Source organism: Balaenoptera physalus (assembly GCF_965194825.1).
Source record: "Balaenoptera physalus genome assembly, chromosome: 20".
In the NCBI taxonomy this organism is placed as follows: Eukaryota; Metazoa; Chordata; class Mammalia; order Artiodactyla; family Balaenopteridae; genus Balaenoptera; species Balaenoptera physalus.
Genome location: NC_138901.1, coordinates 15,584,411 through 15,608,249, shown reverse-complemented (window position 1 = coordinate 15,608,249; position 23,839 = coordinate 15,584,411).

The window sequence follows — 23,839 nt, the reverse complement described above, 5'->3', positions numbered from 1 at the left end:
ATGCAAATATATTATTTCCTATGGAGCTTTTATGCAAGTTATTTATGCATATGTACCCCATAAAAGAAAGCTGCATTGTGTTAATTCTGAGAATATATACACAAATGGTTTCTTTTATTTGTTGTTAAAAGCAATCCCCAAATCCTCAGAAATATTTCTGCTGTAATTAAATTTAAATGTTGTGTTTTTTTGTTTTTTTTTTTAATTCATGTGAGTTGACAATTTACTATGTTCATATTTTTAGCTTCCTTATGTTTGGTCATTAATTGTGGTATCATAAATAGCTAAGATTTAAAGCCCTTAACCTTCCCAGACCCAAGTAGAAGCAAAATGTCAACACCCATAAGTTATGAGCAGTCTCCCAAAGGAACTGTAATACAAAATACACTTATAATTGAATTAACTCAGGAGAGGATTCTGGGAAGATGACAGCATCAGTAGCATAGATTTTCATTCTCTCTGAATCCTTACACAGAAACAGAGAGAACAAATGGATAGCAAAACCTAAAACCCATGAACAACATTTACAACAAAATCAAGAACAAAGTATCCTCACAAACTCCAAAATACAAGTAGGAGGGTACAAACCATCAATAGCCCCAAGATCTGCATGGTAACAGTGTCTGTGTGAGAGAAAGGATAAGGAAGTTGCACCTGGATCTGAGAACAGGAGGACTCCAAAATAGCCAATAGGTATCAACTGAGAAGAGGGCAAGGCAATTTGAGAACATCAGCTGAAACTGGGAGAGGTTTGACCAAAACCAGTATAAAGCCCATGGGAAAAAAGGTCTGATGAAGCTGGAGCAGCCTAGCTCCTATGAACTCTCAAAACCAACTGCTTTGCAGGACAGAACCCCAAACCAAAGAGAAACTACTTGGAGTAGAATAAAAGTTGAACAGGACATGGACAAGAGAGGAGGGAAAGAAAAGCTCCAGACCAAAGCAGTGTAATATTATAAAGCAAGTTGCCTTATTTTTTGACAGTCCCCAAAATCAAGAGAGGAAGTTCTGTGAAGTAAGGAAAGGTTTCTTGTAAATTAAAAAAAGTTTTTATTTATTTTTGGCTGCATTGGGTCTTTGTTACTGCGTGGGGCTTTCTCCAGTTGTGGGGAGCAGGGGCTACTCTTTGTTGCTGTGAACAGGCTTCTCATTGCGGTGGCTTCTCTTGTTGCAGAGCACGGACTCTAGGCCCACAGGCTTCAGTAGTTGTGGCACGCAGGCTCAGTAGTTGTGGCGCATGGGCTTAGTTGTCCCACGGCATGTGGGATCTTAATTCCCTGACCAGGGGTTGAACCCAAGTCCCCTGCATTGGCAGGCGGATTCTTAACCACTGTGCCACCAGGGAAGTCCCCAAGGAAAGCTTTCTTGAACACCACCTTATAACAAAAGTTCAGGAAAACTAATTTCACATTAAAAGAAGCAACAGAAAAATATCAAGGCTGCATAGTTTTTATAAAGAAAAAGAAGGGGAGACAAAGCTGAGTAACATCCCTACAGACAATGAAAGCACTCCAGAAAGACATACCCACAAAACAGATAACGAGAGTAACCTAGTAGTTCCAAATGAGCTAAAAGACATTAAGAAAATAATAAAAGATATGAAATAACAGAAATAAGAATTTGAAACTCAGAGAAGAAGTGACTGGATTCAGGAAATAATAAGAAATAAAGAAACAATAATTTAAGAAATAAAGAGTATTCTAGAAAGGAAATAAGAGCAAATAAATCAAACAGTAGTGCCTGAAGAGAAATCAGTGAAATAGAAGAAAATATTTTTAAAAAACTTTAGATGAAGGGACAAAAAAGGATTTGAAAGAAAGTGACAGATATTGAAGAGTAACCAAGAAGATCCAAAGTATAGATGACAAGAAGATCCAAAATACAGATGACAGAAGTCCCTAAAGAAGAAAACAAAAGTAAGGGAACAGAACTAATACTAAAACTATATTTAAGAAAACCTTTCTGGAAAAAAAAAAATTGAAATGACACACTGATAGAATATACCACAAACACAGAATGACAAATTCTAGTAAAATTACTGGATATTTATGAACTCAACATCTATGAACTCAGGAAATAGTATTCCCATGAGCCTTTCCTGAGAAATATACTGGCAAATGAGCTTCAGACAAACAAAATGACTGGGGAGACATCAATGTAAGGATTGGCAGTGAGCATTAAATACAGTTTCTGGGATAACTAAGACTAAGTGAGGGTTAAAGGAGAGACAGTATGATATATAATGGCTATGTGCTCTGACAATGTAGATGTAGTCCAACTATAAAACAGGGAAGCAGAACATTAGTAAAAAATGTTTAAATGTTTTTATTATCCATTATGGTGGTAGTATTAGTACTAGTAGTATTATTTTGAGATTGTCCTGGGAGACAAAAGTTGGAGTTCATAGTCTGTATTAGTCAGGGTTCTCCAGAGAAACAGAACCAATAGGATGGATGAATAGATAGATAGATAGATAGATAGATAGATAGATAGATAGATAGATAGATAAAAGAACAGATTTACTGTAGCAATTCTTTTTTTTTTTTTTTTTGGCTGCGCAGCTTGTGGGATCTTAGTTCCCCAACCAGGGATCAAACCTGTGCCCCCTGAAGTGGAAGTGAAGAGTCCTAACCACTGGACCGCCAGGGAATTCCCAAGATTTATTATAGAAATTGGCTCAAGGAGTTATGGAGGCCAAGAAGTCCCATAATCTTCCATCTGCAAGCTGGAGACCCAGGAAAGCTGGTGGTATAATTTAGTTCAAGTCTGAAGGCCTGACAACCAGAGGAACAAATGATTAACTCCCAGTCCGAGGCTGAAGGCCTGAGAGTGGGGATCCACTGGTACAAGCCTTGGAATCTGAAGGCCCAAGAACCTGAAGCACCAATGTCGGAGGGCAGGAGAAGATGAACCTTCTGGCTCAAGAAGAGAGAGAGAGAGAATTCACCCTTCCTCCACTTTTTTGTTCTATTCAGACCCTCAACAGATTGGATGATGCCTGCCCATTTTGGTGAGGGAAATCTTCATTACCCAGTCTACTGATTCAAATGCTAATGTCTCCAGGAAACACCCTTATAGACACCCCCAGAAATAATGTTTTATCAGCTATTTGGGCACCCCATAGCCCAGTCAAATTGCCACATAAAATTAACCATTACAGGGTCTGTCAAGGAGAAAGGACTCTGATAAACAAAGAAGGTTTTTAAGTAAAAGTCCTGAAAGGGCTATGCCCTTGAATTAGGGCAAGCTAGTCTTACCTGGATAAAGGTGATATGCCTGAAGTGTATCTCACTGCCAGAAGGTGATACTTGTATAACTGAATCACTTTCTCCTTCTTTGGAGGAGAGTACCATCATCCAGAGTCTTAAAATTTTATAAAGTCTAGCATTCAAAAAAAAAAAATCAATAATGCCAGGAAACAGGACCAAATGACTGAAAATCAAGAGACAAAACAGACCATGGAAGTAAACCTATAGGGGACAAACATACTTGTATTATTTATTTAGTCACAGTTGTAAAAACAAAAATGTAGTTAGTATGTTTAAGGAATTAGATGAAAATATGGAGAATTTCAGTAGACAACTGGTATTAATAAAAAAGAATTAATTGTGAATCCTAGAATTAAAAAGTATAATAACTAAATTAAGAATCCAATGGATGGGTTTAACAGTATTAGACCTAGCAGCAGAGATTACTGAACGGGAAGATAGAGCAGTACAAAATATCCAGATCGAAGCACAGAGAAAAAAAGTATGGAATATAGAGAAAAGAATGTAAGAGACATATGGGACACGATGAAAGATATTATTATGATTGTCACTGGAGTCTCAGAAGGAATAGAGACGGAATGCAGCAAGAGCCACATTTGAAGAGATATTAGCCAAGAATTTCCCCAAATTAACAGAAGACATTAAGGTACAGAATCAATAAACTCTATGAATCTGAAGCAGGATTAATACAAGGAAAACCACACTTAGTCAAACCACTGAAAACTAAATGCTAATATAAAAATGTTAAAATTAGCCAGAGTGAAAAAAGGTACATTATCTTCAAATGAGCTACAGTAAAACTGACAGCTAACTTTTCCAAAATAAATGATGGAAACCAGAAGACAATGATATTACACCTTTAGAGTGGAAAGAATTACAGCAAACTTAGAATCCTAACAAAAAATATTCATCAAAAATTAAGGTAAAACAGTGACATCCTCATAAAAATAAGAAACTACAGAGTTCACAGTCAGCAGATATACACTAAAAGAAATAATATAAAGAATTCTTCAAGTAGAAGTCCAAAGAATCTGAGCTAGAAGCCCAGAAATGCAGGAAGGAACAAACAGCACCAGAAAGAAGATATCTAAATTAGTATTTATTGTTCAAAACAATAATAATAAAGATGTCTTGTGATGTTTATTTTTTTAATTTTTTTAACATCTTTATTGGAGTATAATTGCTTTACAATGGTGTGTTAGTTTCTGCTTTATAACAAAGTGAATCAGCTATACATATACATATATCCCCATATCCCCTCCCTCTTGCATCTCCCTCCCACCCTCCCTATCCCACCCCTCTAGGTGGTCACAAAGCACCGAGCTGATCTCCCTGTGCTATGCGGCTGCTTCCCACTAGCTATCTATTTTACATTTGGTAGTGTATATATGTCCATGCCACTCTCTCACTTCATCCCAGCTTACCCTTCCCCCTCCCCGTGTCCTCAAGTCCATTCTCTACGTCTGCGTCTTTATTCCTGTCCTGCCCCCAGGTTCTTCAGAACCATTTTTTTTTGTTTTTTTTAGATTCCATATATATGTGGTAGCATACGGTATTTGTTTTTCTCTTTCTGACTTACTTCACTCTGTATGACAGACACTAGGTCCATCCACCTCACTATAAATAACTCAATTTTGTTCCTTTTTATGGCTGAGTATTATTCCATTGTATATATATGCCACATCTTCTTTATCCATTCATCTGTTGATGGACACTTAGGTTGCTTCCATGTCCTGGCTATTGTAAATAGAGCTGCAATGAACATTTTGGTACATGACTCTTTTTGAATTACAGTTTTCTCAGGGTATATGCCCAGTAGTGGGATTGCTGGGTCACATGGTAGTTCTGTTTTTAGTTTTTTAAGAAACCTCCATACTGTTCTCCATAGTGGCTGTATCAATTTACATTCACATCAACAGTGCAAGAGGGTTCCCTTTTCTCCACACCCTCTCCAACAGTTATTGTTTGTAGATTTTTTGATGATGGCCATACTGACTGGTGTGAGATGATACCTCTTTGTAGTTTTGGTCTGCATTTCTCTAATGATTAGTGATGTTGAGCATCCTTTAATGTGTTTGTTGGCAATCTGTATATCTTCTTTGGAGAAATGTCTACTTAGGTCTTCTGCCCATTTTTGGATTGGGTTGTTTGTTTTTTGGATATTGAGCTGCATGAGCTGCTTGTAAATTTTGGAGATTAATCCTGTCAGTTGCTTCATTTGCAAATATTTTCTCCCACTCTGAGGGTTGTCTTTTCATCTTGTTTATGGTTTCCTTTGCTGTGAAAAGCTTTTAAGTTTCATTAGGTCCCATTTGTTTATTTTTGTTTTGTTTATTTTTGTTTTTATTTCCATTTCTCTAGGAGGTGGATCAAAAAGGATCTTGCTGTGATTTATGTCATAGAGTGTTCTGCCTATGTTTTCCTCTAAGAGTTTGATAGTGTCTAGCCTTACATTTAGGTCTTTAATCCATTTTGAGTTTATTTTTGTGTATGGTGTTAGGGAGTGTTCTAATTTCATTCTTTCACATGTAGCTGTCCAGTTTTCCCAGCACCACTTACTGAAGAGGTTGTCTTTTCTCCATTGTATATGCTTGCCTCCTTTGTCAAAGATAAGGTGACCATATGTGTGTGGGTTTATCTCTGGGCTTTCTATCCTGTTCCATTGATCTATATTTCTGTTTTTGTGCCAGTACCATACTGTCTTGCTGACTGTAGCTTTGTAGTATAGTCTGAAGTCCGGGAGCCTGATTCCCCCAGCTCCATTTTTCTTTCTCAAGATTGCTTTGGCTATTCGGGATCTTTTGTGTTTCCATACAAATTGTGAAATTTTTTGTTCTAGTTCTGTGAAAAATGCCATTGGTAGTTTGATAGGGATTGCATTGAATCTGTAGATCGCTTTGGGTAGTATAGTCATTTTCACAGTGTTGATTCTTCCAATCCAAGAACATGGTATATCTCTCCATCTGTATCATCTTTAATTTCTTTCATCAGTGTTTTATAGTTTCCTGCATACAGGTCTTTTGTTTCCTTAGGTAGGTTTATTCCTAGGTATTTTATTCTTTTTGTTGCAATGGTAAATGGGAGTGTTTCCTTAATTTCTCTTTCAGATTTCTCATCATAGTGTATAGGAATGCAAGAGATTTCTGTGAATTAATTTTGTATCCTGCTACTTTACCAAATGCATTGATTAGCTCTAGTAGTTTTCTGGCAGCATCTTTAGGATTCTCTATGTATAGTATCATGTCATCTGCAAAGAGTGACAGCTTTACTTCTTTTCCGATTTGGATTCCTTTTATTTCTTTTTCTTCTCTGATTGCTATGACTAAAACTTCCAAAACTATGTTGAATAATGGTGTCTTGTGATGTTTAAAAAGGTTTTCTATACCCTTTCATAGAGATGGACCAAATACCGTCAATCAAACATGGCATTTACTTTCTTGTCTCTGGGCCTATTGTCTCTCCCTTGCCCATCCTTTGAGGCTAAATTTACATCATAACATCTTCAGAAGAGTTCACTGACCATTCCGTCATTTATATCTCTTCTCCCACGCCTCTAACTCATCACCACGTTGTATGGCTCACTTATTCAGAACTTAAACTGACAACTTTTTGTGTTATTTTTTGTTTTTATTTTGCTTTGTGGTTCTTGGTTTCTCAAACAGAGTGTAAATTTAATGTCCTTTCAAAGTGTCTCCTATATGTTATCTATATAGTATGTGCTCAATAAATGTTTGTTGAATAAATTTGTTGAAGAATAAATTGGTAATGAGTGAGATGACCTTGCTGTTTTCTAGGACAGAACCTTCCATCCATTAGTTAATAAATTGTTTTACTGAGATTTAGTAATCTAAGTCATCTTAGATTACTAAATCTAAGGGGCCCAGTCAGACCCCTTAGCTGATACAGCGACGATCCCAGTTCCTAGGCTGTTATTTGCAATAATTTCTGCCATATGAGTGTAATGGGGAAAACACACTGCAAAGTGAATTACTTTTATTTATTTATTTATTTATGTCTGCGCTGGGTCTTCATTGCTGCGCGTGAGCTTTCTCTAGTTGTGGCGAGTGGGGGCTACTCTTCATTGTGGTGTTCAGGCTTCTCATTGCGGTGGCTTCTCTTGTGGAGCACGGGCTCTAGGCGCACGGGTTTCAGTAGTTGTGGCACATGGGCTCAGTAGTTGTGGCACATGGGCTCAGTAGTTGTGGCTCATGGGCTCTAGAGCACAGGCTCAGTAGTTGTGGTGCACAGGCTTAGTTGCTTCGTGGCATGTGGGATCTTCCCAGACCAGGGCTCAAACCCGTGTCGCCCGCATTGGCAGGCAGATTCTTAACCACTGTGACAACAGGGAAGTCCCAAGTGAATTACTTTTGAAATGTATAGCATGCTGACATATGGGAAATTAGATCCTGAACACAATGCATCCTGATTATTTGAAGTGCCGTGCCATTATGAAAAGATAATTTCAGTCCAATAATTACAAAAATATCTGCATGTTAAATTAATTTAAAGTTCTATCATTTGGCGAGGTTCTTCTCAAAACTTTCGGTCACTATTCAGATGAATAACCGTGGACAGGGATTGTTCCTTGCCTAAACAATCTACGTGGGTCTGAGGAGTCCAGAAATGCCCTCATTCAAACATACTTTAGGCTAGCCCCTGGCAGTGACTGCCAGCCTAGCTCCATTTGTGAAGAATTCTCTTGTGCCCATTCTCTATGTCCCCAAATGTGTCACTGCTAGAGATGACACTGCTCAGCTGGCTTCCTTTCCATTTTCTGGAAAAAGCACAGCCATGCTCTCTTATGAAGAACAAACAGCTCTTCACTTCTCCATCCCCACTCAGCAAATTCCTCTGGCACCACTGGTCCATCTTGTCATGAATATACATTTGCTTTGGCCCTTCCTCCTCCTCCAATAAGTTTCTGTGTTAATGGGCTTCCGGGCTGAGCCACAGTAAATCCTGAATCCAGGAGCACAGCTAGGGAATGAGTTTGACAAAGGGCCTTCTGAGAACTGCCATAAATGTTGCTATTTCAAGGCAGAAGCCTTCCTTGTTTACTGAACATTTCCAATTTGTGTGCTGAATAGAACAATGTGATTAGAGTATGGGAAGATGGACAGAGAGAAAATGAGACCTCACATGAAGATTAGAGAGTAAATCTGGAAATTAACTAGGAATGCTAAAGAGGAATAAGGATATGAATGCCATAGTGGAGGGTCAATAATTTCCACATAAGTGAGATTAGATTGTTATTTTGATCATTAAATTGATCTAAGCATGCATATAACCATGGCTTTACATATAAAATAATAGCTCTTGGTCATGAACCTGTGCTTTGGAGTCAGAGAGACCTGAGTTTGAATCCTGGCTTTATTGCTTACTAGATTAATGACCTTGGTTCTATTATTTAATCTCTCTAAACCTTTGTTTATTTCTTTATAAAATGAGAATGCTAATAGTATCTACCTCAGTAGGGTTATTGTGAGGATAAAAAAAGCTAATACTTATAAAGAGCTTAGCACTTTGCCTAGCATGCAGCAAGCACAAAATAAATGTTAGCTTTTATTATTTTTGAAATTTATGTAAGTCTAATTTCTCTAAGGCAAATTGGTTTATATTCACTAGGAGGAATGCCTAATTAAAAGAATCTTATATTGAGTCTTTGGGGGCAGCAAATTATCACTCTCTGACTGATCTTTTTGTATTTTCATTGAGTTGGCTTAAAAGAAGTTGCACCTGTAAATATAAACATGCCTCTGATACCACTGAGCAAGGTTTTTTGTTTTTTTTTGAAAGCTAGGCAAATATTTAATAGTTAATAGAGTTTGCAGTTCCCCCAAAGCAGATTTGGTGACTATCCCTAATACCAAATTCTGATATATATATCATATATGGATATATGATATATATATATCATATATATGGTTAGTTCATTTTTATTACAATACTGCCATTTTATAGATCAGGAAACCGCATCAGAGAGAGATTAAAGTTATTGCCTGCTGGACACATTCGCTTGACCATTTTCCAGGTGTCTTCTACCTAAGTATTGTCCCAAACTAAACTTAAAATTTAAGCCTACAAATTTCCTTTTTATATTTCTTTTCTCAGTTAATGGTACCATCATCCACCCAGTGACCCAAGCCAGAAATCTGTGAGTCATCCCAGACTTCTCCCTCCCCCTCATTTATCATCACACCAAGCTTTATAGAGTTTTACCTATTAAACATTATTTTGAATCTCACCTCCTCTTCTCCATTCTTACCACCACTGTTTTCATTCAAGCTTCCACCACTTCTCACTCAAACTACTGCAACTGTCTCCTAACTGATCTCTCTGATGCTAGCCATGCTACCTTCATATCAGTCTTCTACACAGCTGCCAGGATGATGAATCTAAAACACAAAACTGATCAAGTCAATACCCAGCATAAACACTTTCAATGGTTCCCTACTGCCTCTGGAACAAAGCCCAGGTTTCTTGGTTTGGCCCTCATGATCCCAAAGCACACCTCTATCTTAGTCCTAACCAAGTTCAGTTAAAGTGAAGTATGTATATGATGTTCTCCCTTTTTAGACTCTGGGCTCTTTAAAGGTAGAGACAAAGTCTTTTCATCTTTGTATCTGAGCATCTAGCAGCACCAGTAAAAAACTGTTAAACTCAAATGAAACAGTGATGTTAGGTTTGAAGTCAGGTGGATCAGCTGATACTTTTAAAAGTGATTTTTATACTTAAAAAATTGAGATATAATTCAGGTACCAGGAAATCTACCATTTTAATGTATTATATATATATACTATAACATTACTAATATATATAATACATATTACTATATTCACAGTTGTACAGCCATCATAACTAATTCCATAATACTTTTGTCACCTGAAAAAGAAACTTTTTACCCATTAATGGCCTCTTTCTACTATTCCCTTTTCTTCATCATCAAGAAAGTGAAAAGAATGGGAGAAAATATTTGCAAACCATATATCTGGTAAAGGGCTATTACCCAGAATATATAAAGAACACTTACAATTTAATAATAAAAAGATAAATAACCCAATTAAAGAATAGGGAAAGGATTTGAACAGCTATTTCTCCAAAGGAAGTATACAAATGGCCAATAAGCACATGAAAATATGTTCAACATCATTAGTCATTGGGGAAATGCAAATCAAAACCACAATGAAATACCACTTCATACCCACCAAAATAGCTATAATCAAAAGAATGGACAACATCAAGTGTTGGAAAGGATATGGATAAATTGGAACCTACATATATTGCTGGTGGGAATGTAAAATGGTGCAGTTGCTTTGGAAAACAGTTTGGCAGTTTCTCAAAAAGTTAAAAATGTTACATATATACAATGGGATATTACTCAGCCATTAAAAAGAATGAAGTAATGCCACTTGCAGCAACATGGATGGACCTGGAGATTAGCATACTAAGTGAAGTAACTCAGACAAAGACAAATATATGATATCGCTTATATGCGGAATCTAAAAAAATGATACAAATGAACTTATTTACAAAACAGAAACAGACTCAGACTTAGAGAATGAACTGATGGTTACTGGGGGGAGGGATAGATTGGGAGTTTGGGATTGACATGTACACACTGCTATATTTAAAATAGATAACCAACAAGGACCTACTGTACAGCATAGGGAACTCTGCTCAATATTCTGTAATAACCTAAATGGGAAAAGAATTTGAAAAAGAATTGATACTTGTATAACTGAATCACTTTGCTGTATACCTGAAAGTAACACAACATTGTTAATCAACTATACTCCAATAAAAAATAAAAATTCAAAAAAAAAAAAGAAATGAAAACCAGAGAACCTCTTCTTCCCCCCAAAAAAAGTTAAAAATGGAGTTACCATATGACCCAGCAATTCTACTCCTAGGTATATACCCAAGAAAACTGAAAATGTATATCCACACAAAAACATGTATGTGAATATTCATAGCAGCATTATTCATAATAGCCCCAAAGTGGAAACAACTCAAATATGCATAAAATGATGAACTGATAAATAAAACGTGATAGAGCCAAACAATGGAATATTATTCAGCCTCAATAAGGAATGGAGGGCTTCCCTGGTGGTGCAATGGTTAAGAATCCACCTGCCAATGCAGGGGACACGGGTTTGATCCCTGGTCCGGGAAGATCCCACATGCCACAGAGCAACTAAGCCTGTGTGCCACAACTGCTGAGCCTGCGCTCTAGAGCCTGTGAGCCACAACTTCTGAGCCCACGAGCCAGAACTACTGAAGCCCGCACACCTAGAGCCCATGCTCTGCAACAAGAGAAGCCAGTGCAATGAGAAGCCCACACACCACAACGAAGAGCAGCGCCCGCTCGCTGCAACTAGAGAAAGCCCATGCGCAGCAACGAAGACCCAATGCAGCCAAAAAAAAAAAAAAAAAAAGGAATGGAATATTGACACATGCTACAACATAGATGAACCTCAAAAACATTGTGCTATGTAAAAGAAGCCACACACAAAAGACCACATATTGAATGATTTCATTTATATGAAATGTCCAGAATAAGCAAATCTATAGAGAAAGAAATGGATTAGTGGTTGCCTAGAGATGGAAGATTGACAGGAAATGGGGAGTGACTGCTAATGGGTAAAAGGTTGCTTTTTGGGGTGATGAAATATTCTAAAATCTATGGTGGTGATGGTTGTTCAACTCTGTGAATATACTAAAAACCACTGAATTATCCACTTTGAATGATGAATCTGGTGGTATGTGAATTACAACTCAATAAAACACTGTATAAGAAAAAAAGCCCCCTCCCCCAAAAAAGCAACTTAAATACAAAACTGGCCATTTGCACCTAAAAAAGAAAAAGAAAAATGAAAAAGATGGCTAGTCTGTCTTTCCTGTCTTAAGAATGGCAGAATCTGATCAGGTTGGCAGGAATCATCACTATGATAAATTGCTTGGAGCAAGAGAAAAGAAAGGGAATTTAAATATCCTTTAAATAAGAGATAATAGGGGTTAAGGAGGCAGAGGAGGAATTTTACATTTTCAAGTTCACCCCCAAACTCTGGTTTGAACAGTTGTTTCCAATTTGAGCTGCTAAGCCACTCTTGAAAATAGTTATCTAGTCCTGCATATTGTGATTGAGGTCTTGAAAGCGTAACTGAAAAGCGCTGGCACAGTTTATCCCAGTCCAGGGCTTGGCTAGCATGCCAAATTTAGCCTTTGGCAACTTCTTTCTGTTGAGAGTCCCTGGGGACTTGTTTGACCTCCTTTTGGAGAGCTGCAAGGGAATTCACTTCTGGACGGTGGCCTAGCAAGCAGGGAGTGGCTCAGCCGGCTGCCTAATACTCTATTAAATTAATGATAAAGTGTTCCTGGGCACAGTCCACTGGAAGGTCAATTCCCTATATGCGGCGTTTGGACTAGTTTTCCAGATAACCCAAGGTAATTCCCAGCAGTAAATATTATAACCACCTTGAGAGGAAATCTTTCAGAATGTATCGTATACATTCCTGCCTTTTTGTACTTAGGCTTTGTTTCAACTGATAATAAAGTATTACATGCCACTATGGAAAACTTGGAAAGTATACTATTCTCCTTCCCTAGAGTTAACCATTGCTAATAGCTTGGTGTGTATCCTTTCAGACCATTTTTAAAATTTATTTATAAACATAGATACGCACAGATACACACAATTCACACAACTCACACCCACAGCAGATTTTTTAAAAGCTTTTTTAAAAATTTTATTTATTTATGGCTGTGTTGGGTCTTCGTTTCTGTGCGAGGGTTTTCTCTAGTTGTGGCAAGCGGGGGCCACTCCTCATCGCGGTGCACGGGCCTCTCACTATCGCGGCCTCTCTTGTTGCGGAGCACAGGCTCCAGACGCGCAGGCTCAGTAATTGTGGCTCACGGGCCCAGCCGCTCCGCGGCATGTGGGGTCTTCCCAGACCAGGGCTCGAACCCGTGTCGCCTGCATTAGCAGGCAGACTCTCAACCACTGCGCCACCAGGGAAGCCCCTAAAAGCTTTTTTAAAAAAAATACAAATGGGATCATACTCTACCTCTTGGTCTGTCACTTGCTTTTCCATTTAATACAACCTGGAGATCTCTCCATGTCAGTGCATTGTCAGTACATACAGATCTACCTTATTCTTTTCTATGCCTGCACACCATTCCATGGATGGATATACTATAATTTATTTAACCATTCCTTATTGATGCGTATTTCCTACGTTTTTAATCATTATTTCTAAATATGAACTCGTACATATACAACATCTTCGTGTATATGTGAGAAATTTGGGGGACAGATTCCAGGAAGTAGAATTATTTAGATTTTTGATACATCTGGAAATTATTTTTATGACTTTTTATTCTGAAATAATTTCAAACTCACTGAAAAGTTGCAAGAGTAGCATAATGAACTCCCATAACCTATGTGCCTTGATTCCCCAATTATTATCATTTCATTACATTTGCTTCATCTCTTCTCTCTGTCCCCCACCTTACATATATGTTATATACATGCAGTATTTTTTTTCTGAACCATTTGAGACATCTGATCCATTGTGGACATGAAGCCCTTACCTCTAAATACTTCACTGTATATTTCCTAAAAACAAGGGCTGCTCCTATATAACCTTAGCACAAGCATCCAAATTAGAACACAGATATATAAAACGTTGAGTTCACACCAATTCCTCCAATCCAAAATTATACAGTTCATTTTAGGCTTCTCACTTTCCATATTTGCAACTCCCTTCTCCAAAAGAGAAACCTGCTCTCATCATTTTCCTTTATTTCCCTGTTTGCCCAATAGCCCTGGGCATAACAGATCTCCCTGCCATGTCGTTTCCTCTGCCCCACCCCTGTGGCCTGCTGTCTGCTTGGCTTCAGCTCTGCCCATCCCAGCCATGCTGGCCTTCAACCTTGCTCTTCAGGCCTTGACCCTGACCAGACCAATTTCTGGGAAGGGGAAGTTAATTAATTTATTTTTGAATGGTGTGATGTAAGAGATATATCTTTTTTTTTTTTTTAATGGATAACCAATTGTCCTGACATCTATTTTCAATTATTTGAAATGCTCCCACATATATGTGTCAGTAGTTGATGATCTATTCTTTTTCATTATTTTATTTTTTAATTTGTGACCCAATATCACACTTTAATCACTGTGATTATATATTTTGATATCTGGTAGGAAGAGGCCCCTCATTATGCTTAAAAAAATATCTAGCTATTCTTAAGTATGTACTCTTCCAGATGAATTTTAGAATTAGCATGTCAATTTTGTTAAAAATCCTATTATAATTTTGATTGGAATTACATTGAATTTGCAAATTATTTGGGCAAAATGGCTTCTTTACAATATCGTGAGTCTTCCCATCAGGGAACATGGTATGCATTTTCGTTTATGCAGTTTTTATTTTCCTTCAGTGAATATTTGTAGTTTTCTTTGTGTGGGTATTGCATATATAGTTTTTTCCTAGGTTTAAAAATTTTTTTGGTGGCCATCATTAATGAGAGCTTTTCATCTTCTTTCTATGTATTTTGTACATTGTAGACATTATGCTGCATATACAATTCTGTATCTTGTATTTTTTTTTAAATAAATTTTATTTATTTATTTATTTATTTTTGGCTGCGTTGGGTCTTTGTTGCTGCGCGGGCTTTCTCTAGTTGCGGTGAGCGGGGGCTACTCTTCGTTGTGGTGCGCGGGCTTCTCATTGTGGTGGCTTCTCTTGTTGCAGAGCATGGGCTCTAGAGCACACGCTCAGTAGTTGTGGCACACAGGCTTAGTTGCTCTGCGGCATGTGGGATCTTCCCGGACCAGGGCTCAAACCCATGTCCCCTGCATTGGCAGGCGGATTCTTAACCACTGAGCCACCAGGGAAGCCCTGTATCCTGTTTTTTAACTTTAAATTATGTCATACAAATTTCCTGACTACCAAAATATAATTTTTATGGTTGCATAATTGTCCATCAAATTTTTATGTACCATAATTTATTTAACCATTCTTTAAGGTTGGTAAATTGGATTGCTTCCAATTTTTTTAAATGCTAAATACTGCCATGATGAACATCTTTGTGCATAAATCTTTGTTCTATTTTGGATTGTTCCTTAAAATATATTCCTATTAGTGATATTCTCTATCTTATGCATAATACAGATATCCCCTGAAAGGTCCTGGATAACACAAAATCAGGGTAGGGTGAAAATATCTTCAGACTTGTTTAAAGTTTTAATATTTTGCTCTCATTCATTTTACCTACTCTTATAAACCGGTCCTGCCTTCTTCCCATCACTTAGCCACTTTTTGGACATGATTAGAAAGTAACAAAATGGGGAACAAACAAACAGTAGTGTCATAACATGAGCTGATGCAGTGAGAATCTGCATGGGGACAAAAGCCATGCAAGACTGACCATGGAAGGCCATTATCTCCTTGAACCGGCAACTTCTGGCCTTGCACACTTATTTTGTGGTGTTCATTTACACACTCGACTTCTTTGCATTTCTCAATGTGATATGAAATCTCTCACATCTTGGGGACTTGGTGGTCCAGTGGTTAAGACTCCGTGCTTTCAATGCAGAGGGCACGGGTTCGATCCCTGGTTGGGGAACTAAGATCCCACATGCCGTGTGGCCAAAAAAATCTCTCATATCTTCAAAATTTCATTATGTGCCTTATGGAACTACTTACATAACGTTGAGTGCTGCAAAACTCTGAGAATGTCTGTATATTGAATAAATTTAATTTTCTTGATTACTCAGGGTTAATATAGACTCAGACTTAAAAATTTCTTCCCCAAGCTCTATGGAGGTACGTAGAACTGTTTTTCCCTTGCTAAAGGCACTAAATTGCTGTGCTTTTTTGATCATTAAGTCAATTTTTATGCCTCTTTTCCTCTCTACCCTGCTTACAGACTTGCAGTGTTCTCTTCTCAGTGCTACCTGCATGACTACATGGGATAGTTTCTCCTCCCTCTTCTAGTTTACCGCTTTTAATTTTTTATGAGTTTGGAAGCCAGATTGCCAGGTCTTTTAAAATCGAATCCAAGTAAAAATTAATAGCCTCTGAGAAAGGGCTTCGATAAATCTCTAGGAGTAATGGGTGTGATCTTTAGGGCATGGACTTTGGTGAGCTCTATTTTGTTTCTGCAGAGGTCTTTTTCCATCTCCTTTGTTTCCTTGGTTCCTTGCTGCACTTCAGATAGATGAGATTGTCAGACAGCAGAGTTTCACACAAATGAAGTTTTATTACAATTATCAGGTTGATAACGTAATATTAAAATGCCTCCTTTCCTTTTCCTCTACTGAATTCTGATTCTTTACTTCCTTTTGTTCCTCTCACATTGTGTGTTAGGTTGACTAAATCTAGAGAAATTGTTACTTGGGCTTCAGGACCAATCGAAACCTTCATTTCCCTTACCTTTTCTTTCTCCCACCTCTTTTTAATAACTAAAACATCTCTACATTTCACATCAACAAAGCTATAATTCCCTTATATTAAAAAATCATTTCCTTGGTACAAATGAACTTATTTACAAAACAGAAATAGAGTCACAGATGTAGAAAACAAAGTTATGGTTACCAAGGGGGAAAGGCAGGGGAGGGATAAATTGGGAGATTGGGATTGACATATACACACTACTATATATAAAATAGATAACTAATAAGAACATACTGTATAGCACAGGGAACTCTACTCAATACTCTGTAATGACCTATATGGGAAAAGAATCTAAAAAAAGAGTGGATATCTGTATATATATAACTGATTCACTTTGCTGTACAGCAGAAACTAACACAACATTGTAAATCAACTATACTCCAATAAAAATTAATTTAAAAAATTATCTAAGGCCTCTTTTGATTAAAAAGAAATTAAGTGTATTCCATTTTGTGAAGAAAACGAAGACAATTTACACAACTCTACTGCATTCTTACCTTCACTCTTACTCATGGCTAATTGATAAGGGCTGTGGTACTAAACCATGATTGTGTGGTCATTCTCTGTAAAGGCCAATCATTCTCCCTTTGCTGCTGATTGCCTCCCTTAATATTTAACTACATTGCAACTACTTAGGTGCTTTGAGTGAGGGGATATGGCAGGTTCAATAAAACCCACACAATACTGGAGAGTCAACTCAATCTTCATGTCTTATTAGTGGTGGGTCAGTGGCATCATCTTTGTATTAGGGCACAATAAATACCCTTGATGATGACAGTGTTGTGATTCCTTTAGTATGTTGTCCTTGAAGAAAAAATGTGTCAAGTACGAGTGCAAAATAGGTGGTCATCAATGTTTATAATTTCAACTTTGGATCAACTCAAACTTTCTTATACAGTGCCATTCCTCAGTCATTTTAAAATACATTGAATTGTAATATTCACGCATTTGCAGATGAATGAACATTTTATGCTCTTACACAGTGGTGTAGCCTACCAGTCAAGAGTTTATTTTCAGCATCATCACCATTTTCAGTATTTGTTTATGCAATTATTTGAATATTTTATTACATTTTTTACCACTATTTATAAATGAGTATAAAATGGAAATGCTGATACTAGTAATAAGAAGCATAGTTTTCCTAAACATAACCCAGTTGAGCAAAGGTGCAGTCATTAGCTATATACAAAGCAGGGACTCTATCCTCAGTCAGGTAGATGTTAGGACAAGATTAGAAAATATAACATATGCTGGAAATACTTTACCAAAGATCATATCTTAAATGTGAGTTGCAAATAGCAATTGAATACTGCTTTCAGCTCTTTGGGGGAAAATGCTCTTGTATTATGTGTGCATTTAATTTTTTCATAGTCAACTTTTGTATATGTTACCAGGATTGTATTGAGAAATTGCATAGGAATGGGTAGGGAATAAACTAGGGGTCCACCTATAGGGAGTTCCAAATGGAACTTTATTTACCCTCCTTTTCCCTTCCAAGCATCTTTTTTTTTTTTTTTAAGTTTTTAAAAATTAATTATTTATTTATTTTGGCTGGGTCGGGTCTTCGTTTCTGTGCGAGGGCTTTCTCCAGTTGCGGCAAGCGGGGGCCACTCTTCATCGCGATGCGCGGGCCTCTCACTATCGCGGCCTCTCTTGTTGCGGAGCACAGGCTCCAGACGCGCAGGCTCAGTAGCTGTGGCTCACGGGCCCAATTGCTCCGTGGCATGTGGGATCTTCCCAGACCAGGGCTCGAACCCGTGTCCCCTGCATTGGCAGGCAGACTCTCAACCACTGCGCCACCAAGGAAGCCCCCAAGCATCTTTTATAGAATTTACATGATCAATACTAAGTACCTTCAAACTCTGTAGAGAAGCGAGGAAGAGGCCTGTGCCTAAAACAGTACCAGACATACAGATGTGCTTTCTGCCTATTGCTTCTCTGTATACTTTGCTGACTTCTCTTTCCCCAAATAAAGGTGTTTTTCAAGGTTCAGCCATAACCTAGGGTGTCTGAGTTTTAATGGTAAATGTATTTTCACAGTTTTAAGTCGTTACGAATTGAAAGGGCATGGCAAGAAGGTGAGGGTTCTTTGAGGAAGTTTGGTTGAAAGGTCAGCTAGGTCCAGAGCCTTGTCCTCAGTTTTATAGGTCCACAAATTCTAGCTTGTCCATAACATAGGGTGGACTAGACTCTGAAAGTGTGGTTCAGGCTAACTAAAATCATGAGAAATGATTATATTTTCCAGAGGGCCAATATTTAATTTTAATATGCAAAACTGTACATGGATTAGAAGGGTTATGTTGGTATGAACACTCTTTCCATACCCTTTTTTACAGATCTGGATTATTTAATAAATTTAATTCACAAATATATATCCAGCATCTATATGAGATAGATGCTATATGAGATAGATGCCGAATAAATATATATATACATAATTAGTATATACACATATATACACATTAATTCTTAGGATAGGTAGTATGCTCTATTAATTGTAATGAAAATCTTCCTCTTCATTTTCTATTCAAATATTCTGTATTTTAATTTGGATTTTGTCTCTTACTGTGGGATCTGGGGCAAGTTATTTTGAGCCACAATGTTTTCATCTAGTAAAATGGGCATAATAATTCCAATCCTGTAAAGTTTTTATGAGGATTAGATTAAATAATATAACATATGTGAAACGCCTAGGTACAGGTCTGTTACATTGAATGATAATAGCCCATAGAGACTTGCTATGTACCAGGTACTTCCACCTGTACCAACCTAAGCCTCACATCCACCCTGTAAGGTAGGTATAGTTTTTAATCCCCAATCCACAGATGAGTATCCCGAAATCTAGAAATGTAGAATAACTTGCTTGTGGTCATGCATTTAGTAAATAGTTGAGTTAGGATTTGAGTGTAGTCTGGGTCCAGGGTCCTTGCTCTTATACACCTGTGCTATATTCCCTCTCCTTGAGTATTCACTATCTTCCCTTTCTCACCTAAATCCCATCTTTCTACTAGCTATTTCCAAGTTATCTTAAATTAGGAGTTCTTACCTGGAGCCCATGGGTGGGTTTCAATTAATACCTTTAACCTGTGAATTAATCAGACCTCTCATATAAATGGCAGAAATGTGGCTCAAACAAGCTGAACCATGGAGGAATTTCAACAGAGGACTAGGAAATGTCCTGGAATCCAAGGATAGGAATGTGAAGGATCCTGGACTCAAATGCATTTGAGCATTCTTCGTTTCTCGGGCTCATGTGTTAGGAAACACATCAGCTAACAGCATCCATTGCTTCAGTTACTAGGGAGAGATTGACTTGATCCTTTGGATATAAAGTACAAAAATTCCAGAAAGGGCTTTAATGTGCCCAGCTGGGGTCAAGAGCTCTCCAGCAGCCAATTCTATGGGTGTCCATTACAAATCATATAGTATAAGTACGAATACATTTTTTTTTCCTGAGAAAAGGATCCATTGATTCTGTCAGATTCTCAAAAGAAGTGACTTGTAACTGAAAAGCAGTAAAGAACTACTACAACACAAAACATGCCAAAACCATCTCTTTCTTCTCCTTAACACCAATCCTCTGACTCCCCTGCTTCTGTCACAGGTACCACAGTCTTCTAGACAGTTAGTCTTGTCACCTTGCTGTATTTTCATTTCTCACTGTTCTTTACTCTCTGCATTCAGTTATTCAGAAAGTTCTGTGAATTCTTCCCACGCAATGGCTGTTGGGACTATTCCTTTCTATCTCTACTGTCACAGTTCTTGACTAAAGCTGTCCTCTTCTTTAGCTCCTTAAATAGTAATAGCAGTATCTTACCCAAATCATTATTACTTGTCCCTCCTTGCTCAAATCTACCCTATGAGATGAATATTTTAAACACTGTCTTCTTGTCAGTCTTCTGCTCAGAGACTCCAGGGTGTTCCCCTTCCTGGGCAGGACCCACTGCAGTTCAGTCCTTGTTTCCAACCTCTTACCAACTGATGTTTTCTCCCCTGATTAGTAAATACTCTTCTGTTCATTCACACCTGTTGCTTGCTGGTCTGTTTTTTCGACTTGCAACACGTCTATTTAGAGTTCACGTCATTGCTTGTCTTTGCTAAGAAATAAGAAAGCAACTCAGACTTCCCTGGTGGCACAGTGGTTAAGAATCCGCCTGCCAATGCAGGGAACACGGGTTTGATCCCTGGTCCGGGAAGATCCCACACGCCGCGGAGCAACTAAGCTCATGTGCCACAACTACTGAGCCTGTGCTCTAGGGCCCGCAAGTCACAACTACTGAAGTCCGTGTGCCACAACTACTGAAGCCTATGCGCCTAGAGCCCGTGCTCCGCAACGAGAAGCCACTGCAATGAGAAGCCCGCGTACCGCAACAAAGAGTAGACCCCGCTCACCACAACTAAAGAAAGCCCATGTGCAGCAGCGAAGATCCAATGCAGCCAAAAATTAAACAAATGAATAAAATTAAAAAAAACCAAAAACTTACCTGATAGGATGTTGTGAGAATTAAATGAAGTAGTATATACAAGGCATTTAGTAAAGTATTTGCAGCCAGTAGGCAATCCATCAATGGTAGATGTTATGACTCTTTATTCAGTAGGGAGAGAGAGGTGGCCCTGATGCTTTACTTAAGAGACTTGGAGGTGCCAGGGAAGGCATATGCCATAGGCAGAGGTGAGTGATTGTGCAGAGTTGACAAAGCAAGGAAGGTCATTTTGAATGATATATATGGCACTGAAAAGTTGGGAGGTATAGAGTATGGTTGGGCCACTTTACGGACAATTACTTACAGGTTCCTCTTACATGGCATAAATTATGTTTCCAAGTTTAAGTTACAGACTAAATTATCATCTTGACTAGAATGGAGTTTTAGTAGGTTAAAAAAAAAAAAATAGCATTCTCAGGATTTCAGGTATTAGTGACCGAAAAGGAAATCAGGGTGAGGAGTTGAGAACAGAGGTGGCTTCTCTCTACATTGTTGCTTTCCATCCCTACCGTACCTCACCCTTACCTCTGTCAGGGACAGACTGTTTCCTCCACAAAGTTAAGAGTGTGGTAGCAAATAGCAAGACTTAACAGCAGAACTATGTGGAAGAGAACTGGCTGAGTAGCATCATCTTAGATGATCGAAACAGCGAAGCAGTAAGTTCATTCCAGTGGGCACTGACACTGCTCAGTGTGAACATGGGATCTTGGAAAGGTTGGCTGAAAGAAATGGAGACGGATCTTTGGAAGTATGATGAGGATAGTGAGTCAGAGTTACTCACTTCATCAGAGCAAGAGACCCTGTGGGTCACAGCTATTAGAGTTTACTGTGGGAAAATCCAATAAAGAGCTCTGCTGCTAAAATTGAACAGTTACAGTGTTTTTCTAATTTCCAGGAAGAATGGATTTAAAGATTTTCATTTTGTGAATTGTTATTAAACTTTTGGTACTTTCTAGTGAAAAGTTGCAAACAAATTTTATAGGAAAAACACAGACATATTATTTCTTAAAAATACATTTTTTAATATGTGGGAGATTTGCATAAACATAATGTAGCCAGATTTAGTGCTAGTAAAATTGTGTCAAGTCCATATGGCAGAATTCAATCTAACAATATTTCATGGTGTTCCACAATGAGCACCATAATTTCTAAGTATCACCACCTGAACTAGTTTGAAAACCAACACATTACACCCCTGACCGCCTTGTGTTATTTCTTAGGGAAAGGAATGTTATTAGCTCAGTGAAACTCACAGGCAAAGGCTCAGAATCAAAGTAATCTTTAAAATAAATAAAAAGACCAGAAGAGAATTAAATAAGGTAAATTTGAGTGCAAGAAGAATAGCATAACAATAGCTAATGTTTCCTGAGCATTTATTATATACCAGTCTCTGTGATAAGTACTTTTCAAACATAATTTCATTTAATCTTCACAACCATCCTGTGAGGTAACATCACCCATATTAGATAGATAAAGAAAAAGAAGGCTCAGACCTGCTCAAGGTCTCATAGGCTGGTAAGTGGTAGGTGACACTGAGATTCAAATCTAGGTTTCCAGACTCCAATCATGATGACGTTGTAATGCCTCTTTTGTGTATACAATTTTTTAAAAACTCTAAAAATTGAGATAGAGTAAAGCACACCAATCGTTTTGCACATACATTAACCCTTGTAATCATTAACAAGATCAAGGTATTGAGCATTTCCAGCAACCCAGAAGGCTCCCTCCTGCCCCCCCCCCATTCAATTCCTCCAAAGTAATCACTACTCTGCCTCTATCACCATAGATAAATAGGTTTTAGTTGGAGTAATCTAACTTTTTGGAGTTATAACCAAAAGATTCCATAGACCAATCCTTCATCTTGCCATTTTAGCTGTAGTATTCAAAGCTGCTCTAGCTCTGACTTTTCAATAATTCACTGTAGAGACTAGCTGTTACAAAATGGCTTCATATTCAATTTCCTGCATTACTCTGAAATTAATACTAATTTTGAAAAAAACACAAAGAAACTCCTGGATGCAGTAGATTAAAGGACTGTTATCAAATCTCTCTTAGAAACACCACAGACACAGGTTGCTTGACTGAAGTAATTTGGTGTATCTATTTCCAATCATGGTGTCTCATTAACGAATGGATGACCACGAAAGGTCATCTCAGTTTACGGAAGAAAGGCTAGCCAGGCAGAGTAGGTAACAGTGATTGCTTTGCATCATCTTAAAGCACACGAACAAATTTATGTGCAGATATCTTCCACAGTTGACTTGTTGTTCTATGATGCAAGGGAAAGGAAGAGTAAAGGGGAAGAAGATCTAGGTGGAGGGAAGTGAGGGAAATATGACCTTCAAGGAGGCTTCGTTGTGGTGGCTTTCCGTGCCTTGCCAACTAGCTCTTAAAATCACATTACTTCTTGTCCAACCTGGCAGTGACAGAAGCAGCGTCACAACTTCACCTCAGGTTCCCAAGCTGTGGTTGGTGAATTTCAGCAATGATTCTAGATAATAGCTCTCACTTCTCTCTCTCCCCTCCCCACTATCCCCCCATTCCTGGTTTTGCACTTCATTCTGTTTTCTACACCAGCCAACTATGGCATTTTGAAGCAGTCTACGGATTACAAATGAGCATCAGGGAA